We start from the raw sequence: 27,373 nt of genomic DNA, 5'->3' as shown, positions 1-27,373 counted from the left end.
TATCAGAAGCTGTATTCTAATTTTGTTTCCTTTCTTTCTCACCTATCTGTCTTTACATGTGTTGTCTTCCCTGATGACTTGCTCTTGAAATGAAATGGGCAACCTAGATCATCACTGGAATACTTAGAATTAAACATAATTATGAATAAAAGTCAACTCTCAGGTGATATGCTGCCTAAAAACATTGAAAAGTAAGCAAAATATTGTAAATTAGTAAGTCCAAATCTTCACTGCATCAAGGTCAAGCTATAGAACTGAAACAGAGTTACTCAATGAAATAGTTTCTCACAGAAATAAGAGTTGTTCAGTGTTCAGCATTCAAATGGAATACAGAATCTCAGACTTTCCTAACCTATCCTTACTGCACACGCTGGATATCTTAGTGACTAAATATTTACCATGTTTGTAGGCTCAGTTTTTCTTCCAAATAAAGGGAAAGTGGTAAAAATAAATGTCTCTCTGTTTTACACTTATACGCATGACCTTAGAAATAGAATATAAAGTCAAATAAGAAGACACATTTGACAACCTAAAATTTTAAGACTTCAATGTGCCTACATATACACACTTATACACACAGGGAGGCAGTCACGTATACACCTATATAAATTCTAAAATAAATGAGTTACAAGTGGGGCTAAAGTGGTAGAGCATCAGCCTAGCAAGCACGATGCCGAGTTCAAGTCTTAGAACTGAAAGAAAGGAAAGTCATAGAAAATTTGGTAGCCATATAGTGGTGGCTCATGCCTGTAATCCTAGCTACTCAATGGTAAGATCTAGAAATCCTGGTTGAAACTCAGGCCAGGCAGAAAAGTGCATTGCAAGCCATCTCCAAAATAACCAAAATGTTAGGATGGAAATGTAATTTGAGCGGCAGAGTAGAAGCTGGGCCAGCAAACCAAGCAAGTGCAAGTCTCTGAATTCAAATCCTTAAACCAGCAAAACAAAACAACGACTGATTAATAGCCATGAAAAAGATAAAAACCCAACTGAAAACAAGCAAAGATATAAGCAAATAGCTCAAGAAAAACAAAGGTGATCAAAATATAGAGAAAAAAATTCAAGTCACATGCAAAAGAATATGTTACCAATTTAACATCTAAACTTGGTAAAAATGAGGAAAATCAAGCTAATAGTGTTGAAGATGTGCAAACATACTCACTCCTAGTTACTTCTTAGGATACAAACATAAACCTTATCCAAGATGCAATTTGTTAATTAATATCTATTAAAATTTTTAATATGATGCTGTGTTTGTGTTTGTGTATGTGTGTCTCTCTGTCCTGCACTTGAACTTAGGGCCTGGTCACTATTCCTGAGCTTTTTTTGCTCAAGGCCAATGTTCTACTACTTGAGCTGCAGTTCTACCTCTGGATTTTTTGGTAATTAAATGGAGATAAAAGTCTCATGGACTTTTTCTTTCTAGCCCAAGTTGGTATCAAACTGTCATCCTAGAACTCAATGTCTTAAGTTGCTAGGATTACAGGTGTGAGCCACCAGGTCTCAGCAAGTATGATGTTTTATAAACCAGTAAACTCATAGAAATATAATATAAATTAATATCTGAATGAATAAATGAAATATTATTTTAGTCACTTAGGAAATTCCAAAATTTAAATGAAAATCTGTTATTAAACGGAAATTATGAACAAAATTCTGTGTGTACATGTACACTAGAAGACTCCCATTAAAATGTATATTATAAAGTTACTGTGCATATGTGAAGCCTTCACATTGTCTCCTAGGGCTGTTGGATCATATAAAAGCAGCTATCTCTTGAAAACGATGGATGGTATTTACTATCCTTTTCAAATTTTCATAATGTATGCATATTTAAAAAATCTGATTTTTTCAAAGAAAGGTTGGACAAATGGGATTGCATGAAGTTGCAGAGCTTCTGCATGGCAAAGGACATAGCTAGCAAGATCAATAGAAAGCCCACGGATTGGGAGAAGATCTTCATTAGCCATACAACAGACAAGGGTCTCATATCTAAAATATACTTGGAACTCAAAAAATTAAATCCCCCAACAACAAATTCTCAAAGAAACAACTGCCCAATAAATAAGTGGGCTAAAGACTTAAAGAGAAATTTCTCTGAAGAAGAAAGAAGGATGGCCAATAGACACATGAAGAAATGCTCAACCTCCCTAGCCATAAAAGAAATGCAAATCAAAACAACATTGAGATACCATCTCACTCCAGTTAGAATGGCAAAAATCAAGAACTCTAACAACAACAGATGCTGGAGGGGATGTGGACAGAAGGGAACCTTACTGCATTGTTGGTAGGAATGTAAACTTGTTCAACCACTTTGGAAAGCAGTGTGGAGGTTCCTCAAAAGACTTCACATAGAGCTCCCCTATGACCCAGCAATCCCACTTTTGGGCATTTACCCAAATGTTTACAAACAAGACCACACTAAAGCTACCAGCACAACTATGTTTATTGCAGCATTATTTACCATAACTAAGATATGGAACCAGCCCAGATGCCCCTCAGTAGATGAATGGATCAAGAAAATGTGGTATATATACACAATGGAATTCTATGCCTCCATCAGAAAGAATGACATTGCCCCATTTGTTAGGAAATGGAAAAACTTGGAAAAAATTATATTAAGTGAAGTAAGCCAGGCCCAAAGAAACATAGGCCCCATGGTTTCCCTTATTTGCAATATCTAGTATATGTATGAGTCAAGCGGAAAAGGTCAGATAATGTGATGTTAGGAAAATGAATCCTTAGATATGTATTTTAATGTTTTTTTTCTTTCATGCATTTGTTTCTAATGCATTTATAAGATTATCTCTTTGTAGCGTTGTATGTCCTTCCCCCCAGTATAACCCCTGCTTTCACTATATTTGATGTCAGTATAACTTGTAGAGGAGATGGGGAAAAACAAGTCGTTTAAGGATACAGGTGGACCTGTTGCAACAATGAGAAGTACAAGTTGTCATGTTGAAAACGAGCTTTACAATGTTGGTGGTGGGGGGAAGCAGGGAGGATTGAGTGGGGGGGTGGGGAGGAGGCTGGGAAGGGATGTGAAGGGTAAACAAAGGAGGAGGCTGCAATGTTTGATAAGAAATGTACGCATTAACCTGCCCATGTAATTGTAACCCCTCTGTACAGTGTGTTCACAAAAAATAAAAATAAAAAAAAATAAAAAAATAAAATAAAATAAAAAATCTGATTTTTTAAAATAAAAACACTAATTTTAAATATTGCCTTATTGGGAGACAATGGATTTAGAAAACTTGTATGTAGAATAAGAAAGAGAAGAGAAACATCATGAAAAAGAGAGAGATCAGTATTAAATTATACAATCTTATCTCACTTTCTGTTTATCATTTAGAATATTTTAAATGGTTTCAATATAACGAAGCCTTAAATGTTTTGCTCTAAGCATTCTTGATTTGATTTCTCACATATAATATAGTTTAAGGATTGTTCATTTGATTGTACTTGGTTCATTTAAACTTATCAAAAATGTAAAATTTGTGAATGCTAGTTTAACTTCCTTCAAAAAAATTAAATCTAACTTGTCTTATTTTTTGAGAAAATAGAACACAAAAAATAAAATGAACTTAAGCACCAAAAATTAATGATTGACACAAAAGTAAAAATTGCCATTAATCCAAAAAGTAGGTAGTCTCTTTTGCTCTTATTCATAAAGTTCTTGTATCCATATCTGATTCTTCAGTAAGCTCTACAAAACTATTTGAATCAACTTTTCCCATCTTTTTTTTTGGCTGTGGGGTCTGAACTCTGGGCCTAGGTGCTGTCCCTCAGCTCTTCAGATCAAGGCTAGCGTTCTACCACTTGAGCCACAGCACCACTTCCAGCTTTATCTGCTTATATAGTGCTGAGGAATTGAACCCAGGGCCTCATGCATGCAAGACAAGCACTCTACCAATGAGCCACCTTCCCAGCCCAACTTTTCCCATCTTTTAAAGTCTTATATTTGACCTTTTTTCTTTAACATAGCAAATGACGAGGGACCCATTTTATAGGAAATAGTGACCCATGACTGTTACTGCCACTCCTCCTCTGCTTTCCAATCCATCACCTATCCTTTAGTTTCAAGATTGATATAAATATGCTCATTTCTTCTACCTTCAAAGACTCTTCAAAACTTTTGCCCACTATATCTAGTAAATGCATAGTTCTCTTTGAAGACTGAACTGAATGCTCACATATACATACATACACATATTTACACACACAATGATTCAGATTTTACTATACTTTTGTTTATATTCTATCTTCTCTAACAGACTCCAAACTCATTGGGGCATGCCAACTTATCTAAGTATAGTCAATGGCTCCCCAGACAGTATACAATATAAGGGACTGCTCAATGGACTAGACATGCCTACAGGAAATTTTTCTTTAACTTGAGACATTTTCCTTTGTAAGATCCTGCTCCAGTTAACTTCTATTCAGATGGATGTGAGGTGGGTCAAAGAGGTTGGAACTAACATGGCAATCAGTTGGGAGACTTTGCACACGCAAAGGACTCTCACATGTGATGGTGCCGTTTAATGTTGGAGAATAACACCAAGAAGGGGTCTGAGAATTGGAGAGCAATGTAACCATTAAGAAATCTAGTATGGGCTAATAAGGTCCAGTAGCAAGATGACAGAGAAGATATCTGTAGAATGAAGTACAATAAGAGCCAGGAACAGGCATAAAAGATTTTGGGAGATATGTTTGGATCTAAAATTAAAAAAAAAAAAAAAAACAATGGTATGTGTTAGGAATTAGTCACGGAAGATGTTAGGAGAGGCCCCTTTGTCACAGAAATCCCTTGGCTGTACATTTCTCCTTAGGAATCTACAAAGGGCAATGAGTTAATAAGCAGTGTCCGAGAAGTGCTACCTCTGCTGCTGACTCCCCAAGGCTTGCTACTGCAATGCCTTGCCTATTTCTTCAGGGTTTCCTCTTTCCCTCCAAATCTAAGACAGATATTATTCAGTAGCTTATAGTAAAAGCAGAGTGGGATGCCAGGTATACTTGCTGAACTGAGACTGCAATTAATATTCCCAGCTCCTGTGTCAAGCCTGAAGTCCATGCCAGCCAGAACTGCTCTTCCTCAGAGAACAGACAGTGACACAGCAATTCTAGGGGTTGTTGTCACTACGTTAGGCTGGGGCAAAGCTAATAAGAAGATTAAATATATTTTTAAAAGAAGAGAATTGAACCTAATAGAAATTTGATTTCCTTTTTCCCAAAGAATATCAAGTAACTGAAATATAAAAGGTTAAATAAAGGACAAAAGAGATGGTTAAATTTAGTTCTAAGTATTGATTGTTCAGGAGAGATTTTGAAAATGACTTAGAATAAACGATACAATATTCAAGGTGGTTATATATAATAAAATATAAAAATGGATATTAAAATTCCTAACTTATTAGTGCTATAATACAAGAAAGGGACACCAAATATCCTATGGAACAATTCAAACATCTTTCAGATCTTCATATACAAAGATGTTTTTTAATCTTAGATTTCAAGAGGTTTTCCCAACTAACAGACGGGTAAAATAAAGGGCATTAGTTTAACTGAATTGTATGCACATTTCCCTTCAGTTTATTTTTGGGGAAATGGTGGTCAAATTTGTGATGCAAAGATTGACAAGAAAGGATGCGGGGAGAAAGGCACACGTCTTCTCAATGGTAAGTAGATGACCTCACTCACAAAGGGTTATAAAAGCAAAAACCTAAACAGGCATAGTTAAAATTTGAATTATTTCCAAATACAGGATGCTAACCATTTAAATTCTGTATGGTTAATTCTCTTATCTGTAAAACATAAGTAAACATAAATCTCTTTGACGACATCATTAAGCATGTCACACATTACATATCAAATACTATGTTTACAAAAGATGTCTTGTAGAAGAAATCCTTCCTTTCCACAAAGTTCTGATTGCCTAAGAACAGATCTAGAAACTTATAGGGAAGAGAAAGCCATTCCCAGGACCAAGTTCAAGTTCAAATTTGCATGATATCTGCGATGCTTTATCCCTCCTAAAGTTACAGTTAAAAAGCTCTTGAATTCAGTTCTCATTGCCTTTCAATGAACAGATTCCAAGCTTGATGGTGAAGCGGGTTGTTTTTAATCTTTTGAATCCACATAAGACTTACTACAGTGCTGGGTACTCAGTTGGTCTCCAAACCGTATTATTTAAAATCAGTACTTTACATCCAGAAGGAAAATTTACTTTCATTTTTTCTAGACATTTCAGCTATATGTAAAACTAGTATCTATGAAAACGGGGTTAGAAGGGTTTGAGTGTTTGTCACTTCCAAAACTCACATTGAAACTTGGGTGCTGTTGTGGCAGTGTTAGGACCAATCGCTCTAACTCTGCAGGCTCTGCTCTTCCAGATTAATGTTCCTTCAAAGGGAGGAGTTAGAACCCCCTTTGCCTCTTAGCTCTTCCCCTGTTTGCCAAAGAGAGATTTTGTGCAACTCTCCAGAGAATTTGGCATATGAGGTACAATGCTGAAAGAGGAGAGCAGCCTCCTCAAACACGTAAACTACTGGCACCTTGACCTGGGTCATCCCAGACTACAGAACTGTAAGACACAAAGTTCTAGTCCTCACAAATTACCTAGTCTGTACAATTCTATTATAGGTGTATATCATTTTGTGTGACAAAAGCTAGAATGAGTTTAGGTTTAGATTGAACTTCTGAAGTAAACAGCAAAAACCAATTTTGAAAAAGAACAGATATAAAATGATAATACCATAAAGAATTCTTTGTGAATTATATTACTTAATAGCTCCTAGCTCTTGAATCCATCTTTCCAATATTTTTTTAATGAAATGAAAACTCTGTTAACACACACAAAAGAATTACCTGGAAAAAAAAGAAAAAAAAAAAAAAAGAATTACCTGGTGTTAAAGAAGGATACTCTGGAAGTCTACCCTAAATTCTGTAATGGTTTTTCAGTGACAAATCCAACAATCATTCCTGAAATTGATGTCATGATTTAATATGTCTCCATCACTCCAAATCTCTGTGCTCTTCCTTTCCCAAAGGACAGCCATTCTAGAGTGTTATTCCTCTCTCTGGGCCAAGAGACCCATAAACCCTCTGTGAGTACAATTAAGTATTCCCACCATTTCAAATGGAAACAGTTAACAATTAAATAAGTTATCCCACAAAAATTAAAGCAAAAATAAAATAACTTTTATAAAAGCCACATAAACGTAACACAGCATCAGTTCCCTAGAATCTTTAGAAAAGTCAACTCTTACTGAAGTACTTAGTGTAGTGTTACTAACACTACTTAAGTGTGCCTGGACAAAACCACTATTTAGAAACCAGCATCTAATACCCCTTTAAAGAATCTCTTAAAAACATGAGGGAAGCTGAAAACCAGTGGCTCACACTTAAAATCCTAGCTATTTAGGAAGCTGAGTTCTGAGAATGGAAATTTGAGGCCAACCAGGGTAAGAAAATCTGTGAGATTTTTTTTTGGGGGGGGTCCTGAACTCTGGGCCTGGGCGCTGTCCCTCAGCTCTTCAGCTCAAGGCTAGCACTCTACCACTTGAGCCACAGCGCCACTTCTGGATCTTTTTCTTTTTGCTTATGTGGTGCTGGGGAATCGAATCCAGGGCCTCAGGCATGCAAGGCAAGCGCTCTACCACTGAACTACCTTTCCAGCCCCCAATCTGTGAGATTTTTACCTCCGATTAACCACCAAAAAAGCTGGAGGTTGGAGCTGTGGTCTACAGCACTGGTCTTAAGTAAAAGCTCAGGGACAGCAGCACCCAGGCCCTGAGTTCAAGCACCAAGATCTGCACCAAAGAAAGGAGGAGGAGGAGGAGGAGAAAAAGAAGGAGGAAGAGGAGGAGGAAGAAAAGAAGTCTGTTATTAATGGATAAAACAAAGTCAAAAGCTGAGACCAGTACACTTAATTCAGAAATCATAAGATTCTTGCCTTTCTGTTAAAAAGTTACATGTATTTCTAAGAAACATAGTCCTTAGGAATATAACCAGGAAAACAGTAACCAGCACCTTGCTTCTAGATTCAAGAGGAAGAATGTGAATCCCAAACTGCAATTGATTTATGTTTTCATATCATGATTTAAGCCTCTCAAAAATTTTAAGCCAGCCATATCACAAATTTTGGGCATTTGCTATAAAAATATTATTGGGAATATGTAAAAGCTGATCAACTTTGTAAGACCCATTCAGCACTTTCTTAACTTATGCCAGCAATTTTGTTTAAGTTTTATCAGATGATTATGCAATTACACTTAAGCTCACAGTGTACTCTAAACTAAAATATTCACAGTAAATATTTATAGTAAAACCATCACAGTATATTTTAGCGTATTTAAACTTGTGTAAGTGCTGAATCTGTACCCTCCACCAACAGACTTAATTCTCTCATGTACCATATTTTTCTCATCATCAGTTGGCTACAGTTACTTTTTCTGTAATTCAGAATATCCTCACATTTCTGATGATTCTCTTGTTAATTCATGTATTCCATAGATATTTATCTGAAGTTTCCCAAGACTCATATAGGGCACTAATGTTGACATCCCTATTTGACACACCTGAGAGAATTCCATCCTTCTTTTGTTTTCTATTGGCAAGTCTTTAAGTGTATAAAATGAATAAAGATAAAATACAATAATAAATCCTCAATAAATTCTAACAACTATTTTTCTTCACATATTACAGGAGAAATACACTGAGTATGTGACAGATGTCAAATGATGTTACTTGATTAGCATATCAACATAATAATCTCAGTATTAATGTCATCTTCATATAAGTAAAGGAGAAACTTGAGTTTAAGAGGTTAAATAACTACCTCATTGTCATAAAGGCACCAAATGCATGATCCAAAATGTACACCCTCATCCTTCATAAAACTGGGGACAGAGGAGAAGCTATGTTTCAGTTCAAAGATGTGCTTTAGCTAAGAACACAGGTAAAATATAACTCCACTGGCTATGCAACTTGATGATTGCCTGATACAAGCATGTTAGAAGTTACTACTTCACAACAACTGGTATAAAAAATGACATCTTTCTTTCAAAATTAAAATATTTTAAGCAATCAGTGAGAAATCAGTGTAATAGGGAGTGGAGGATCTGTTTGAAAGAAAAGTGATGGAAGATACTGGACCTTAATGTGCTACATCGAGGGGTGCTCCTCAATAACACCACCATCATCATCACCCCTCTGCCATGTTCTGGTGGTGATGACAGTCTTGGGAGACTCAGAAGAGGAAGACCCCATGTGTCTCTTTCCACTGTGATCAGAAATTAATGACATTGTTGTCAGGATGGGACCATCATGAGGGTCTACAGGCCAGGTCTTACATCAACAACTTCAACATTTGAAATCTAAGATTAAAAGTTAAATGGCACTTGTAATCAAGAAAATAGAATTCCTTCTACTTCCCTCCCCTTCCCAACAGAAGAGAAGCTCTGTAAAGGTAAGGTGTGTTTGAAGGACAAACACTCTCACACACAGGAGCACAGGAACATACTTAACCAGCCACAAAGATACCTGAAATACTAAAGCCTGCAATGAACAGAAACGTTCTTAATCACATACAGAACTGAGTTCTATTCAGGCACCACGGCTGGCCTTAGGAGTGCAGACACAGCTGTGCCATGCATGTGCTACTATCCAATGGTCATACAAAAGGCAACTTGAACACGTAAAACAGTGAGAGAAGAATAATACTCATTGTGAGGTTTTTAAGAAAGATTTGCATTCCACTGAATGTTGAATGAAATACTGTTAATAGAAACATAAAATAAACATAAAGAAGACCCATTGAATTGAGGTATCAGCTGTTGCCCACATAAAAACTAGGATGGCAAATTAATGGCAATTAGTCCAACTGGATGCAGTGTCTCAAAAGTAAATGACAGTCCTTCCTCCTCACCAAAGATGATACACTAATGTTAATCAGAGTAAACATTGTGTTGCATTATTATTATGCAAGAGATAGATTAATCTGATAATTATTACATATGCATAATATGTGATTAAATATAAGCAGAATGAATGATCAATTAGGCAATAGTGATTTATCTTTAAAGATTGCAAAACAGCCCCGTTCACAATTATAAAAATAAAAAGCCTGCTTCCTGGAGAAGCAAAGAATGATAGCAATCTTGATGAGCAGAATGAAGCCCTTGCCAAAATTAAGCAGAAGAAAAAGGAGGAAAATTGCAATTATCTATGTGGGCAAGGAGATTAAACATGTCTCTCATAACTTGTGCACACATCATCACAAATAAATAGAAACTTTTCATATTTCCTCTGGAAACAAATTACATACCAACATGAATTTATCTGAACTAAATTAGTTTTGCTGAGAGAAAGGCCAAGTGATATTCTTGGCTTGGAAAGTGAGTAAGACAGTAATAAAAGGTAAAGCATTGGAAATTTCCTCTGTACAGACTAGGATGATTGGAAGGTAATATTCTTCTCATTAACAACAGAAATAGAAAGCAATATTCATCTGGATGTGTAAAAACAACCAAGTTTCCTAGGGAAATGGGAATCCTCTAGCAGGCAGACTCTAGACCCAGGCAGTGTCCCTGACACCACCCTCTTCCTTAGAGAAGGACTCATCGGTCATCGGCACTGGCATGCAGTCCCATAAAGACAGATCTCTGGAGCACTGCATGACAGAGTTAGGGGCACTCAGTAAATTGCAAGGGTCATGTGGTCCCTTAGTATAGGCAAAGGATTGCCATTATCACAGTCTCACTGATTGACCTCTGACATGGGTCTCACCCTGCCCCTACAAACACTGATCACCATACACCTACAGGCTTTCTTCCTGGGTCCTCAAATCTTCTCTGAGGTCCACGCAACCAGCTCTGCCCTCCCTTTCATCACTCTGAGTCATCAGTCACGTCCTGTTGTGTCTCAGCTGGGGAGTCCTTGAGTTTGAACAATTGTGTGACCAGGAAGTTACGTTTAGTATACAATCTATTAAGTTAAAAGGCACACAAACAGGATACCCTTGGAGCCCTTGACTCTACATAGTTCACCAAATGTCATACTTATATTAATTTCTAAGTACTAGCACTACATTTGTTTTGCTTCTCCTCCAACCTATATTGTCAATTGTGTGTGTGTGTGTTTGCTCTGTCTCTTGATTTAGATTGAAGATCAGAACATAAACTGTTCAAAGGCACACTTTTCATTCTCCTTTTCTTCTTGCTTTTTACAGGATATGTAATCCAAATGGATCTGCTCACCTCCCAATCCCCTCTTCCTAATTCTAGCTGTGTTCTTACAGCAATTGTCTTTTTTTGCTTCTTTGATTAAAAAATAGAGCGTATCTATGTTTTATGCTTACTAAAGTAATAAACGCTTATTAAAGAATAATTTGAAAATACAAATCCTGTAGAAGAATTTTTTCAGAAAGGCATTTATAGCTCTTACCATCCACAATCAAAGTCCTATTATTATTTTGGAGGCCTGCAGGAAAGCCTGTTGGTGCAAGGTGATCAGTCTTTAAATTCCATGTTTATATATATAGCCATATCACAACCATAGCCATTTATACAGAGTAAGCATTAAATAAACATCTTAAAATTGGACCTATTTAATGATATCTATATGATATTAAGGATTCGAAAAAATAATGAAATACTAAGTAAATGTATTAGTTACTTTCTGCTTGGGCAAAATTCATACTTGCACAGAAAAAATATAAAGCAGGATATATATATATGTATATATATATATATGATGTATGGCATGTATATTTACATGTGTGTAAATTCATATAAAAATCTCAGAATATTTCAAAGTAACTTCCTATTTTCTTTTGAAATGTGTATTTTCATTAGCATAGTAACATTCTTAATTTGAATTTTTAAAAGTAAAGTTTAAAATGTATTTTCACTACTACATTATATTTTAGGATTAATATGAACATACTAAAGCCATAAAATTGCCATTCATATTATTTTTCCAAAAGAAAAGAATCCATGATAAAAAAAAAAACCTTGAATTATCAATCCACTAAATGCAAAGCAAAAGTCTAATTTCATTTTTAGTCAACTTCAATTTGTCTGTCAACCTCCTTTTATTTTTATTAAGAAGCTGAACCAACAGAACACAAAACAAGCAGCTAGCACAACCCACTGTAGAGTATCCATTGATATTTTGGCTTTCTTGCCACTTTCCATCTGAGTCTTCTGTCCATTGTGTTGGATGGAATTACAACCTAATCAGTGTTCCTGAACCACCCATCACAAATAGATAACCATCTCTAGTCTTAAGGAAGAGTAATGAAAACAATGAACGCCATAATGGAGTTCATAAGACATACTAACATAGCTCATAGGCTAATGAAGTTTTTCATCAATAGTCTAGGAGACATTTTTCAATTGTGAGGAAAACAATACCAGTGATAAAGCACCACCATGAAAACACACCTTCTGTTTGAAACACAATTTTGAGACTCCTAAATGCTTGCTGATCTTTCTGGCAGTGTGGGGTTAGGGGTGGGAGGATTTTGATTGCCTACTTCCTATTTCTCATATATTAGCTTCCTAGAAACTATTTTAACTCCTGAGTTTGATGGTACCTTGAGCAAGGATCATCACAGTAACTTGAAGAGATGGTCTCTGCATGAATGCAGCCTCTGACATCAGGCTATTCTGAAGATTCTGTCAGGCTGATCTTAGAAAACACCTCTGAATGAGTGCAAGAAAACCACTGAAATTGACTCTCAATTTCAACAGAGGCAAGGGATAGAGTCAAACATGGCAAGAAATATGCAGGTACAGTGATACAATTTAAAAATGACTCTTTTGAAGACAATAAGACTGACAGGAACATTTAATCATATTTATGTTTATGTCTCCTATGAACCCTGAAAATTTTAATATTATATATCAATATGATATAAGGGTCTTTCTCATATTCCGTGAGATGAGTGTGAGGGGTCTTACCTTGATGTATTCAGTACATTAAAATTTAGTTCAACTAATGTAACAGCAAATAAAAATGCTTCTACGATGAAAGATAACTTGACAATTGTGTAGCATACGTGAAAGGAATACTAAATTCCTCTAGTATTAATAGTTAAATTAGTGATTCCTGACCTACATTCTGTTCAGATCTACTGTATTAGTAGGAAGATCTACTGTATTAGTAGGAAAATAAAATTGTTTCCATGATGTTTTTAAAAAGCATGATAGGAGACAGAAGATGCCAGCACGATAATAGCAAATATTTGTATGGAGCTTCACAGTTTACAAGCAATTTTCACAACTAGAATCTCATTTAATTCTCAGCACAGCCTTGTGGAATAGGTAGCTATTATTATTCTCATTGGACTTATTTATCCATGTATTCATTAAATACATTTTATGAATAGTTATTTCAGCAATACATCTTCTGGCAATTACTTCAGATTCTTCTCTATAACAGTATCCCTGGTTTACTCCTTTGGGCTTTTACAAATTGAGTAATGTGCTGATAATCATTTTGGCCCAACAGGGATATCATCTGAAAGTTTAAAGGATGCCCATCATCTAGTATTTACTCCTTATCTGTCTACTACCAAGTACCATAGCTTCAGAATCAATGAGAAATAAAATAGACATCACTTAAAGAAGTGTGATTTAGTTTCTGCCCTGGAGAGTGGATAACCACGAACTGGATATATGGTTATTTGATGGGGAAATAAAGCCAAACAAATGTCTTCATTGTATCATAATGTACATAACTTTAACATTTCTTTAAAGATTTAGAAAGATTTAGAGAGATAAGCAATGAAAAAACCTCAACATTAACTTTAAAATTACAGTTTATTAAGTAAAAGAATTAAGTCTGTGGAGTATAAGAACTCTACAAAGAGGTAAAGTAATTCTACCTCATAACATGTTGAAGTATGTCAAAAGTCAGTTTCATTATCACAATGAAACTGACAGCTCATCATCTATAAACCTTCTAATCAATGGAGATATTCAGGGTGCAGGTATTTAAGAGGAATTATGCCAACTAGACAGTCAGGAAAAGAAACTTCCTTAGAGATAAAGATGTCAGCATTAATAAACATGTAAAATCTTGCAAATAGATATGTATTTTATTGCAAAGAAAATAAGTTAATCTACTAATGTCACAGTCCATGCATAAGTATTATACATAATAGTTATAGATAACTATACATAACTATTAATTTAATACAAAACTTGCAAATAGGTGTTTATTTTATTGTAAAGAAAATAAGCTAAGCTACTAATATCACAGTCCATACATAACTATTGTACATAATAGTTATGCATAATTATATATAACTATTAATTTAATCCAAAATGCCTTTATAATTTCTAAGACATTTGTTGTTGAAACTCAGATACATTCAATAAAATAGAGGTAACAACAAAACATTTCTTAATTTAATTGTCTGGATCTGCTTTGAATCTACATCAAGACATCAAGAAGAAAAGACTACCACTTCTTGGCCTTTTGGCTAAGATCAAGTGTAATATCTGTTCTTATCAGTAAAGACTATAAACAATGCAAAGTAAGGAAAACAGGGATATATTAAAAGATTTTTTGACAGTTTATAGAAATCTAAAAATTCTAGATTTAAAAACCACATATAAATATCCTCTTGTCTTAAAACTGTCAAAGCCCTCAAAACATAACTGGCTTACCAAGTTTTCTTTTGTCTTGCTTGTATTTTCCATGAATGACTGAGAGACTTTTAAACTTTTCACAATTATGTTTCAATGTATCAAAGGCAGATAAAGGTATTTTGTTCTTATTTTTAAATGTTTAAACTTAAAAGTAATTATTAAAATGTTATTTCCTACTTTATATTGATCACATTTTGGTAAGAGCTGCATTTCAAATATATTTCAAATTATATTTCAAGTATTTCCATGATGTATACACCATAACTGCTCAAGGGGGAAAAAAGCAATAACTTTGCACACTAAGGTACAACAATCAACTATCTTATCTGGCACCGTAACTGCCTTTATAGAAACAAAAACAGAAAATTGTGTGACTGGTCTTAATACTGTATGAAATTTCTATAAAATGTAGTTGATTTGCTTTAAATTATATTAATAGTTAAAATCAGGTATCTAGTCTACTAGAAGAGTAAATATCCTTTTGATAAGCCCTGTAAGTATTAAATCTTCACTAAAGTCATACCGTAATAAAGAAGTTTTAAATGAATCATAATTAAGAAGGTAGAAAATAGAAAAAACTTAGGTTCATCTGGTGCTACGGGGTAAATGATGTTTCTCAGGAACCCAGAAGAGGATCAGAGGAAAGAGAGCTGTGTGAATGGGCACAGATAAAACGGCATTACATACTTATAAGGACAAAAGTTAATCAATATCACCTGAAAAAGTGTAAAATGTGAACATTGAAAATGGTATAATTGCTTCAGATTCTTGCATAATTTTGCCAGTGCGTCTGCAAAAATGCTTAATTATGCCCATGATGAGACTTTCACAGGTTTTACTGCCTATCTTATTATTGTGAGTTTTGCTTAGGTACACTATGGTCTATTTGTTGCATGTCTAATGTTTCCAGTGTGCTACTTACATTTGAAATGCACTCTCTAGTTTTGATTCCACCTCCTGGCAGTTATTATACTAAAATCACATCGCATATAATTTAGTGTGCAGCATTTTGATAGCTACTTGTAAATGTTTCCCAAGGTAAATTCTATTGTACCCAAGTAGGACCCCACTTCCCACAAGTTGACCTCTGCAAAGTTCTCTCAAGTTGAAAGACAAAGCAAAATGCAAAACAACAAAAACCTGTCATTTTAGGCCTGGGCATGTAGCTCAATGGCAGGGCATGTACTCAGCATGTTGGAAGCCTAGGTTCAATCACTTGTGCCCAAACAAACAAACAAACAAAAACCCTGCCAAATAATAGTCAATTGAAATAATTCATCCACAGTTTATTACCGGTTATTTTACAACTATCTCTTCTCAAAAACTAATATTGACCTAGTATTATCAAACATTGAGCATTTTTGTGATATTTTATCTGAAATAGGTTTCCATCTAACTTAAAATAGAATCAAGATGGAAACCAATTCATTTCACTGTGAATTGACCAACATCCTCTGAGATCAAAATCACAATTAGGATTGCAAAAGGAAGCACAGTAACTGTGTTTCTACATGTATTTTAAATTTTAATTTGTTTGTTAAAAATAATTAGTATCATAACGTAATTTTCAACAAAGGATGGGAACCTATTTTACCATTTTAAAGCAATAATCATGCTAAAATAATATCTATCTAAGGGCAGGGGGAATCCTATTGTGCATTTTAAAAACTTCTTATTCTAAGGACAGGAAAAATCTTGAATATCCAATTTTATTTATTTATTTATTACATCAACCTACCATTCAACCATATTTGATGTTGGACTCAATTTGTGCCACCAGCTCACTGTTACAGATACAGAAGTGAGAAACTGATGACTTCCTGTTTGTGGCATCTATATTCTAGAGCAGCTTTTAGAAGATAATAATAAGTAAACATATGAGTACTGATAACTCCATAAATAGCAAAGTAAGGAGACATGAATGAAATAGAAACAAGCAGTTTCAGATGATTACATGCAAGCCAACAGATAGACCTGTGTGCCACCCTGAAGACAGATTATGATGTATTTGAGAATGAAGATGTTACTTGCTTCCTTGCTACTTGACCTGAAAGAGCTTAGCAGGCTTGACACATCAGTTTATGAGGTGCCAGTACACATCCTGAGAATGTAAAATGCTTTTCCACATTCCATTTCTGGACCTACGATAAACTAAATAAACTTATCCTCTTGCTATAAAAAAAAAAACCCTTTCAAATGTTAAAGTCACTTAGAAAGAGACAGCAATGAGAGCTAGCAAGCAGGCAGTGATAACACTGTCCCTGAATTTGCTAGCCCAGTATCCTAAAGGCTGGAGAGGTACTGCCCACCATCGACAGGGGAAGGGAAGTCCAACCAGCCACCCAGCCAAGGAGCACATGATGAAATGTACATGCGTTTTCCTGGACTCTGGATAAAAAACTGTATCCTTAGGGAAAAGAGAGGGATACTTTTTAAAAAAAAAACTACACCACTTCAGGTCCAGGGATCCCTAAACAGAAAAGACAGCATTACGAAAATTGGTCTCAATCAAGTGATACTCCTTGCAGAAGCAAATTTGAGACAGCCTGTCAGTAAAGCTGTCATTATCCAATGACAGACTCCAAAGGAAAGGAGCTTATGAGCCTGCGTGACAGCACCCATAATCATTCTTACCCATAATCATGTCACTCAGGAAATCAGCAAAAGAATTTCCTAAATGTCAATATGAAGGTGAGTTCAAGTTCATTATTTGAACCACAGCAATCATCAATCAACAATAGCAATGTTGCAATCAATAGCAATCATAACAGAACAAAAATATTGTTAAATATTCCTGTTAAATAATTGTTAAAGTCTTGAAACATAAGCAAAATGCATCCCTTATTTTCTGCAGTTGTAAATCCTAAAATTATCATTACTAAATAAATTTGTGAAGAAAATAACAAAATAGCCAACCAAATAATAACCAATTTTAGTTGAATAAAATGTACATACATTAAAATATACATCATAGTGTTCAGCTTAATATTTCTGTGGACATATACATTCATTTCTCCTAGTTATTTTCCTAAGAGTTCCCAGTTTCTCTAGTCAAAGGTGTTGCTTTGATATGTAAATATGTATGCATCCTAATCATAGATGGGTGTTAGTGATTCTCTAAATCACAAATACATATGTGATCCCAATATACCTCCAGATAAAGCTATGTTCATCACCCTAAAACTTCCTTGTGCCCCTTTCTAATTAATAGCTACCTCAATTTCCAGCAGTAACCATTTTCCTTTCCTTGCACCAAAAGTTAGTATGGTCTCATCTTTAAGTTTGGAGAAAAGGCATTATATAGTTAAATACATCTTATGTTTCTTTCACTCAGCATAAGTACTGAAATTCAGTTATACTATTGTATATATTTGATTATTTCAATTACAAAATAACAATCCACTGTAGATTATGCTATAAATTGCTTATTCGCACTTTCTTGTTTTACATATTCAAATAGTATTCTACCACTTGAACCACACTCCCAACCCAACTTTTTGCTGTTTATTTTGAAGATGGAACTTCTCAGACAGAAAAAGATTTTCTGTCTGAGTTGCCTTTCAAGCTATGATTCTCCAGATCTCAGACTCCTGAGTATCTAGGATTACAAGCATGTGTCCAGGTATTACTCATTCTTTCATTAAAGGACATATAAGGAATATTTCCAGTGTGGATCCATTATGAATACAACTGCCATGAACATTTTTATACAAGTCTTTTTGTGGACATACACACTCATCTCTTCTAGGTACACACCTAGGAATACCTAGTCAATTTTCTTAAGCAAAGGTGCTGATCTGAGATGTATATCTGAATTATGATGGGTTTTGTTTATTCTAGAATTCTTTTATATTTGAAATTACAAAGGAAAGATACTTCATATAAGGTTTCTTTGCCCTAGCATGATTTCTAAGGCCCATCATTGCTCTTGTTGTACATATGTAGCTATGAACATATATACATACATCCTCCCAGGAGAGAGGTAAAGCTAATTCACTCTCTAACCCTATTCTTAACCCTCTCTTATACTTTGTCTCATTCAGAAATTAGAAAAATACTCTAAAATGTTTCCTGATTATAACCAAGGCTTCTTATTTTAAAAAAGTGACTACTTTTCCTTTTTCTTTTTTTTTTTTTTAGTCCAGCCGTGGGGCCTGAACTCTGGGCCTGAGCACTGTCCCTCAGCTCTTCAGCTCAAGGCTAGTGCTCTACCACTTGAGTCACAGCACCACTTCTGGCTTTTTTTCTTTTTGCTTATGTAGTGCTGAGGAATCGAACCCAGGGCCTCATGCATGCAAGGCAAGCACTCTACCACTGAGCCACCTTCCCAGCCCGTAAAAAAGTGACTATACTTTTCTTTGCACATTTAAAGAGTATATCAACAGAATGCTGAGAAAATACTAAGAGGGCACTCTTAGATATTATTATACATATTTCAAATTTATCAGACTTTCAGAGAAGAATTATGATTCTATCAAAGTGACCTATAAATTTAACATCTTTTTAATATACTGCAAAGTGTAGTACAGCCAATGAATCAATGTTCCAATTTATCATGTGTATTCTCACCTGAGGACTAGTTTACTAAACAAATTATTTATTGCACATCTGCATTCTGAGAAAGGCCAGGAATAGATAAAACACACACATACACGGAAGTTTCAAGTCATGAAGAGATAAAACTAAGGGGCAGAAAAGTCAATTGCATCTCCCCATGGTATAAAAGCTAGGACAGGCAGAAGTTTGGTACAACGAAATTCCACTTTCAGGAGAGAGCACTTTAACCCAAGTCCTAGGGAGCTGGGACAGATTCCTGGCATAATAACCAAAGTCCTGATGGATTCAGCCAAATAAAGAGACAGGTGAGAATGTTGACAGTGTTACAGGCAAACAAGAGCAGAGCATCATGAAGGCAGCTGGCGAGTGCGGGAGAGGGAGAGGCTCAGTGTGATTGGAGAACAGAATTTAAGGTGGGGACAACGGAGATGAGCACAGATGAGCAGAGGCCAGCAGAGTCAGTGTCTCGTGTGAGGTCTTGGAGAATTGGGAATTGATGTTAAAGTGCTTCAAAAAGCCCTTGAACAAGGCTTGAAGAAAGAAGAGGACTGGCCCAAATGCATGTGTTTCATACTGACATTCGCACTGCAGTGTGGACCCAGCAACGTGGAACACGCAGAGAGAGGAAAACATGGGGGGCAAAGCATGAGACATCCAGGGTGGTTATAGAAGTTAGAGATGCTATTGGTCCTGAACTACCACAGTAGTAGAAGTGAGTGAAAAACCAAAGAATCAATATCTCCTTTTGCTCTCTTTTATAACTTTCCACATGAAAACTAATATAAGTTCGATTATATTTAATCATCAGAAAATCAGGCAGACCCTTCTCAAGCTTAAGGTAAAAGCCCCAATGGGCCTCAGAAACAGAGAGGAGCCTTTCCAAAAGCAATAAGGGAAGAGAGTGTACACCCAGACTGGCACTGGCCTTTGTGCCAGCAGCATGGACAGCAGGAGCCCGCGGACACCCTGGTGGTCAGCATCCCAGGCCCATGCTCACAGCTGCCCTGTCCATCACCAGTTCTTGCCTGGCTAGCAGACATCAGCTGTTTTCTGCCATAGCTCATTTTGACATGTGAGTTCTCACTGAAACCTTCATGTGCGCTGCTGTTCCATCAACGTCTAGTTTTCAGACAAAACAAAGAATTGGCTTCTTGGGCTAGTAGGGTGTTTATCCTGAATGAACTGCAGACAACTCCAGGACAATATCCCTATTTGTATAAATAAGTGTTGAGTAAGGGATTTATCTACTGCAAATTCTTGAGTTTCTGGAGCTACAGCTGAAAGTAGCAGGTGACACCTAGAAAAAGATTATCTGTGGCTTTCTACTTATGTTGTTACTAAGAGACATCAGCTGGCACCATAGTCCTGAGGCCTAATCACAGAAGAACTTGAATGGAATGTGCATTCATTTTGTCCTTTTCCACAAGTAAGAGGCTAACAAACTTCAGCCTGCTACTTGTTTTTGTGAGTTTTATGGAAACCTAGCCCTACCTATTTGTTTATGCTACAACTGCTTTTGAATAACAGCAACTGAGGAATCCATGGGACAGAGACTTTCCAATCTGCAAAGCTGAAAATGGGTAATATATGGCTCCTACAGGAAACTCAGGTCTAGACCTAAAATGTAAAAAAAACTACAGGTACAATATCTTCAAAGTATTCAAAGGATATAATAATCTAATATTGAAATCACAAAAGAAAGGTTTAAAAAAACTCCCTAAAGCTATTTCCTCTATCCTTGCTTCACTCAGATATACAGAACTCATGGCTGCATGAGAAAGGGGGGCACATGGGAAACTACCCACATGTGACATCAACAGATGGGAAGGGCTGTCACATTTCTGAAAAAGGTCCTGCAAAAGCTGATTAACCTGCTAGGAAACCATTTAAGGCAGATCCAATCTGCCAGCTTCAACTGACAGTCTCGGATTTAAGAGGATATAGATAGCTGCTGAGTGTTTCATGAGGCATTTAAAAGAAACTCAGATCTGAATTCTGGGAGAAGGTGCAGGCTCACCCACACTTGCAGCAGCCATTATTAGCAAGGTCAATGCCTCCCCATCCCCAAGGCCGGCCTCAAAGGCAAAAGAGGTACCAGGTGCATGCTGGACAGAGCAGCCCTGCACCCAAGCAGCGACCCTGACCCACCAGAGCGACCTGATTTCGTATAATAGAAAAATGGTGGTGCCACAACTTGTACACAGTGAATGTGAGTTCCTGCCTAATAACTCAGGCCAGGAAATGGCAAATCTATCTTAATTTTCACCTCAAAAAGAATCACCCAGCACTGTTTTAAACGCGCCCAGCACTGATCCCCCAGGGTATTTCCTGAGGCACTTGTGGTAATCTTTGTTTCACAACCTGTACAGAATAAAAAGCATCCAAGTCAAATACCTGCTTTCCCTTCTATCTTCTCCTGCTCAGCTTGCCTTCCAGAGTCAAGCTAGCAGGAAGTACGGAATATTGATTGGAAAAGCACTGCAGACTCTTTGTAGAACTGGAGAAATTATCATCCGTTGAAAATACTTTTGTTTCCCACATATAATAATGTTATCTTTGTAAATCCTAGAATATAGTCTGAACAATTAAGGAACATAACCTTCTCTGGGTCTGTTTTCTCTTCTCCAGCCTCACTTCCCATGTAGCATCAAGCATGCAACCTCATGTGTGAGAAACAATGATCCATTCTCCCGCAGGCTCTATTTCTTTCTCCCTCAATCTCAGACTTTGCCATTCATTTTCACCTCTGACAGTAAAAACCCCAGAACAAGATTGTCACAAAAAGGATTATCTTTCAGATCAATGATGAAATTGATTCCAAACCCCACTATTTATCAGCCTGCAGCAGAACTGCAACTGGTCACAAAATATGTCCTCTCCTTCAACTGCTGTGCTCAGTTCTCCTGGCATCTCTCACTTTACCCTCCATGAAAGCAATACTCAGGCCTTCCACTCATTCTCAGTCACTTGTCACATCAATTTCTTTTTATCTGAGAAAGTATTCAACTTTAGGATCTATATTCCAGGACTTGAATATACTATTCATAAAGTACACATTACTTACCACAAATGACCTTCTGATAGTCTTTTATAGGTGATACACAATCCTCTCCCTACAACATAACAGATATGTAACCAGCTAATAGCAGATAGCCATTTTCAGTTACATTGTCTAACTCTGAAAATGAAGACTAAATGGCAAATTCCCACAGGAAACAAGAGGAGCTAACCTACTTCCATCCTACTTCCTGTTGATTTCCTCCATCTAGTTCTTTTACCCCAAAATTCAAGACGAGCTTTCATCAAATTACTGACAACTATACTCAACTGTGTTATTTTAAGTATATAATAAAATAGTGTTTTATAGACACCAAAAATGTATTACAGACCTAGGAAACCTAAAATTGGGGTCAATTAAATAAGCTATAAACTCCAACTTTCCTTCTCACAAGTTTAAAACAAAGCCTATTTAAAAACAATACTGAAGGATATTGTATAATTGACTAATGTTGACGTAATTCATATAAAGAGTGAGTTGCCATAGATACAGCTTATCTTAAAATAACTTTACCATTAAGTGTGCGAAGTATTCTTTGAATAAGAAATATTTATCTATTTATGAATAGACATATATATGTAGATGTACTAGAGCAATGATTTATTACACCCAAACAGCAAATAAATAACTAGAAAGAAAACAAATGTCAAGATGATATATTTATATCATACAGGCTTGTACAAACACTTTACAATGTCTAATACAGATATCTTAAGTTTCTTAAACCAGAAACAAATGTAAACCACACAAGGCAATGGTATATATTTTAAACATTCACACTTAAGCCAATTATTTAGACCCTAAGATGTATTTTCTCAAAAAATATCTAAGTAGTGATACACATGCATAGAAATATAATGCTAGTGAATTAAAATGCACAGATGCAAGGGTTATCAAGAAAGATCAGATTTGCATTTAGAAAAATCAATTCACCTACAAAGGAAAGCCTATTTGGAGAAGAATCAGAATGGATGTGGATCAAGTAGTTGGTAGATTAACCACTTCATTATGTATTGACTCTCACTGCAGTAGTACAGTCAAAAGAAGATTGCTGACTGGTCTAAAGATGGTAATGGGTAAGATGCAACCTCATAAACAGAATGTAAAATGGCTGACTTGATGATGGATTTGATTTTGAGGTAAGGAAGAGAGAAGATATGTGGCATATTTCCCAGGTAAGCAGTTAATCAAAATAGCCATTTATTACAATAGAAACATTGGAAGCGGACCCAGATTCTCGAAGTAGGTAAGTAGATTAAATCCTGAGTTTAGTCATATGTAGGCTGCAGGATATGTCCACCTTGGAGACACCTCCTACTGGAGAACAAATAGATAATGTGAGTCTGAAATAGAGATTAAACTGTGAGTTCTTTGCATATAGCACAATGACATGGCTGAGAGACCATACAGAGAAGACAGAAAAATGGTAGCACAGTTTGTCATGGGAGTCTAGGGATATGAATGGTATCACATGCTAAAAAAAATGACATTATTAATCTTAACAAGAACACTATAGAATGATATGGTTAAAAATATAGAAGTACAGAATAAAAACAGGGCAAAGGAAACCAAAAAACATGACCCATCTCAGAAGTTTTACTGTCAAAGTGAGGAAGAAAATAAGGAGAGGGTTGATATATACGCTTTCAAATGAGAGAAACTTGCATCTCCTTAAAAGCAAATAAAAACATTCTAAAGCAGAAGGTAAATGTGAAAGATAAAATACTAGGGTATGAACTCAGGGCCTCATACTTGGTAGGCAAGTACTCTACCACACCTTTATCCTTTTCTGTGTTGGTTATTGTTGAGGTAGTGTCTTGCTTCCTGCCTGGGTGCACACCTAGGCTGTGATCTGTCTATTTTATGCTTCTCAGTAGTTATGGTAACTCCAGAAGAAGTTGAGAATATAGGCTAGTACGTATGTTAGTACAACAATTCATGCTAAAGATATGGGAAAAGACATCCTGAGGTGTGGTCAGTTGGGCAAGAGAGGTGGTCTCCCATGTTTCTGGGACAGCTGGGCAAAAGCCTGTTCCTGAACAGGGCAGCCTTCTTTCCAAGAAAACCAGGGGAGTGAGAATAGCACAAGAAGGAAAGACAGTAGTTTGGGAGTAGATGCTGGCTTTATGGCCCCTTCTCAGCAGAGACCCAACTTCAAGACATAAGAGAAAGAAGGACCAACTACAGAGGCTGCCAAGGCCACCTGATGAAACTTTTTTCCCATTCTTTCTCTTCTTTTCTTTTTTTTTTCTTTTCTTTTTTTTTTTTGTCAGTCATGGGGCTTGAATTCAGGGTGTGGGAGCTGTCCCTGAGCTTTTCTGCTTAAGGCTAGTGCTCTACCACTTTGAGCCACACCTCTACTTCTGGTTTTCTGGTGGTTAATTGGAGAAAAGTCTCATGACTTTCCTGCTCAGGCTGGCTTTGAACCAGAATTCTCAGATCTTAGCTTCTTGAGTAGCTAGGATTACAGGTGCAAGCCACCAGCTCCTAGTCTTAGGAAACTCCTCAAGTACAGAAAACTACCGAAGTAGCAGCCCCGAGCAGCCAAATTCAGCCTGGGTCTTCAGGCTCCCAAACCTCAGTGGTTTCTACCACTCCCAGGGACCAAGTCCCTGAAAACTTGAAAACTGCAGATAGCTGGGATGACACTGGAAGTTTGATTCAAAAATGCTTAGGTGAAATGAACCCCAAGATAAGTATTCAAATGTTTTTTCTTTCTTGCGATTGTTTCTAACATTTTTTTGGGGGGTCCGGTTGTGGGGCCTGAACTCAGGGCCTGGGCGCTGTCCCTCAGCTCTTCAGCTCAAGGCTAGCGCTCTACCACTTGAGCCACAGTGCCACTTCGGCTTTTTCTTCTTTTTGCTTATGTGGTGCTGAGGAATAGAACCCAGGGCCTCATGCCTGCAAGGCAAGGGCTCTACCACTGAGCCACCTTCCCAGCCCCTGTTTCTAACATATTTATAAGATGATTTCTTTGTTGCTTTCTATGTCCCTCCCCCACGGCATAACCCCTGCTTTCATTGTACTTGACGTTGGTATAATTTGTAGAGGAGAAGGGCAAATTAAATAGGAATACAGGTGGACCCATTGCAACAATGAGATGTACAAGTCCTTATGTTGAAAAACGAACTTTACAATTTTGGGGGAGGGGCTTGGAGATGGGCAGGAATGGGAAAGGGAAACAATGCTTGATAAGAAATGTACTCATTACCTTGCCCATGTAATTGTAACTCTTCTGTACAGTATTTTCACAATAAAAAAATTAAAATTAAAAAATGCATTTGTAAACTAAACAGAAAAGAATTCTTTTATAGATAAATTTGTACAATTTGTATTAAGAAGAGGACTTAGTGGTATTTAAAAGGTAAGAGGATCTACTTTGGGCATTAAATTTACTCCCATAGTTATTATTTTCCATTATCCTAAAAGAAAAATTCCACTCACACTATTAACAAACTGGCTATCCTTTGACCTCAGACGGCCTTTCTGTCCAAAATCAACATTTCTGCCAAACTTTAATGTGAACTTCAGAAATACATGAATTTCTTATCTCTTTCTATATATGTCATTCCTAACATATAAATACCTGAAACACATATCAACACATTAATCAAAAGTATCATCTTCTAATAATTTGACATTTATGGATATATTACTTTGTCTTTGTGCAACCTATTTCTTAGTTATTATTAGTCATTTGGTGAATATCCTAAGAGAACACATGGTAGACACTTGTAACATTAAGAAGTTATGCATTCTTAAATGCATAATAATAGAGAAACAAAGTTATATCTATTTTTAGGTAAATATGTGGATATCATTTGAAATAAATTGAAACTATGTTTTTTTCAACAGGGTAACCTGAAAATTCTTACCATTTAATTTATTTCCTGAGAAGAAATAAAAGAGACAAAGAGGAAGAAAAGGAACTGTTAATAAGTAAAACCAAAGCTTACACTCACTAGGCACTTACTTCGAAGCAGAAACTATTCTAAATGCATTGTTCATATGAATCCATTTGTTTTTCACAAACACTATTCTCTTGGCCCTACTTTTGTCCCCATTTAGTGATGATAAAGTGCAGACAAAGAGAGGTGGGAAGGACCCTAAGTAGCCTGCTTCCAGAAGACAGACTTTATCTGCACCAGGTTCTATTTGTACGCATAGCTGTAGAAATTTTACTAATACATCTATATTGAGTGTGCTATTATACTTAGATGTGACTATGTCAAACATGGAAGTAACAAATCTTGTTATAGCCTTTACCAGTTTAGAGATTTTAGATTAACAAGTAACTTTAAGCTATAAAAATTATGCAACAATTATATATAAGATATAATTATGTATATAAAATTAGTGGTAGAGTAGTAACCATGGCAACAAAGCAACCTGGCTTACAAAGTGAAAAGTATCCTAAGGTCTTTGATGTCCTCACAAAAGCTTTCTCTCAGTTTATAAGAAAGATAAAACTGGTAGCTGCAAACTAGTAGTAAAATTTCATAATGGATTATATTGCTATCTAGATTAAAAATATTTAAACACAAATATTTCCAAAATAACAAGAGTTTCATTCAAATATGTCCCCCTAAAATCTCTTCGTTTGCTAAAGATTTTATACTAAATCTTTAATAAGGTAACACTTTAAATAAATTATGTGCACATAGGTTCAAAAACAAAAAAACAATTAGTTTAAATTAGAACTATATCATATTATCTTATGTAAGTACAAAGTATGTATACATATTGAGTATTGGATATGGTCATAATTATCTTTAGATGTGTCTCCCAAGAAATACTTTTAATAAATCAAAATTTATTTGAAAGAATAAGCCTCACTGGAGAAATAATGAAATAAATCATTTTAATCTATTGGCAAAAGAACTACAAAATTGCTGGAGTAAATAAATATTATTTAAAAGATTGCAAGTACTGTATTCAGAATTAATTAAGAAACATTAGGGCAGGCTCAGCTCTTGCTACAGGGCTTATCTAGCCCTCTTCTCCTCAATGCATATCAATGACATGGATAAATTAAAGTAGCTTATTGCTTTTCACCTATTTGGATAACACAGTAGGAATACAAAATTCAGACACTTCAGTA

General features: G+C 35.9%; 1 protein-coding gene and 1 pseudogene across 1 annotated transcript in view; one reads left to right on the top strand and one right to left on the bottom strand.

The window, feature by feature from the left end:
• Prkn (parkin RBR E3 ubiquitin protein ligase) overlaps positions 1–27,373 on the bottom strand; it is a 992,623-nt gene that overhangs the window by 876,475 nt on the left and 88,775 nt on the right. The window lies entirely within an intron of this gene.
• On the top strand, positions 14,469–14,586 carry LOC122116134 (annotated as a pseudogene).

Source organism: Dipodomys spectabilis, unplaced genomic scaffold, assembly GCF_019054845.1.
Source record: "Dipodomys spectabilis isolate Male_0828 unplaced genomic scaffold, ASM1905484v1 ptg000126l, whole genome shotgun sequence".
Classification (NCBI taxonomy): domain Eukaryota; kingdom Metazoa; phylum Chordata; class Mammalia; order Rodentia; family Heteromyidae; genus Dipodomys; species Dipodomys spectabilis.
Note: the sequence above shows the minus strand (reverse complement) of the source record. Positions and strands in the feature narration are given on the sequence as shown.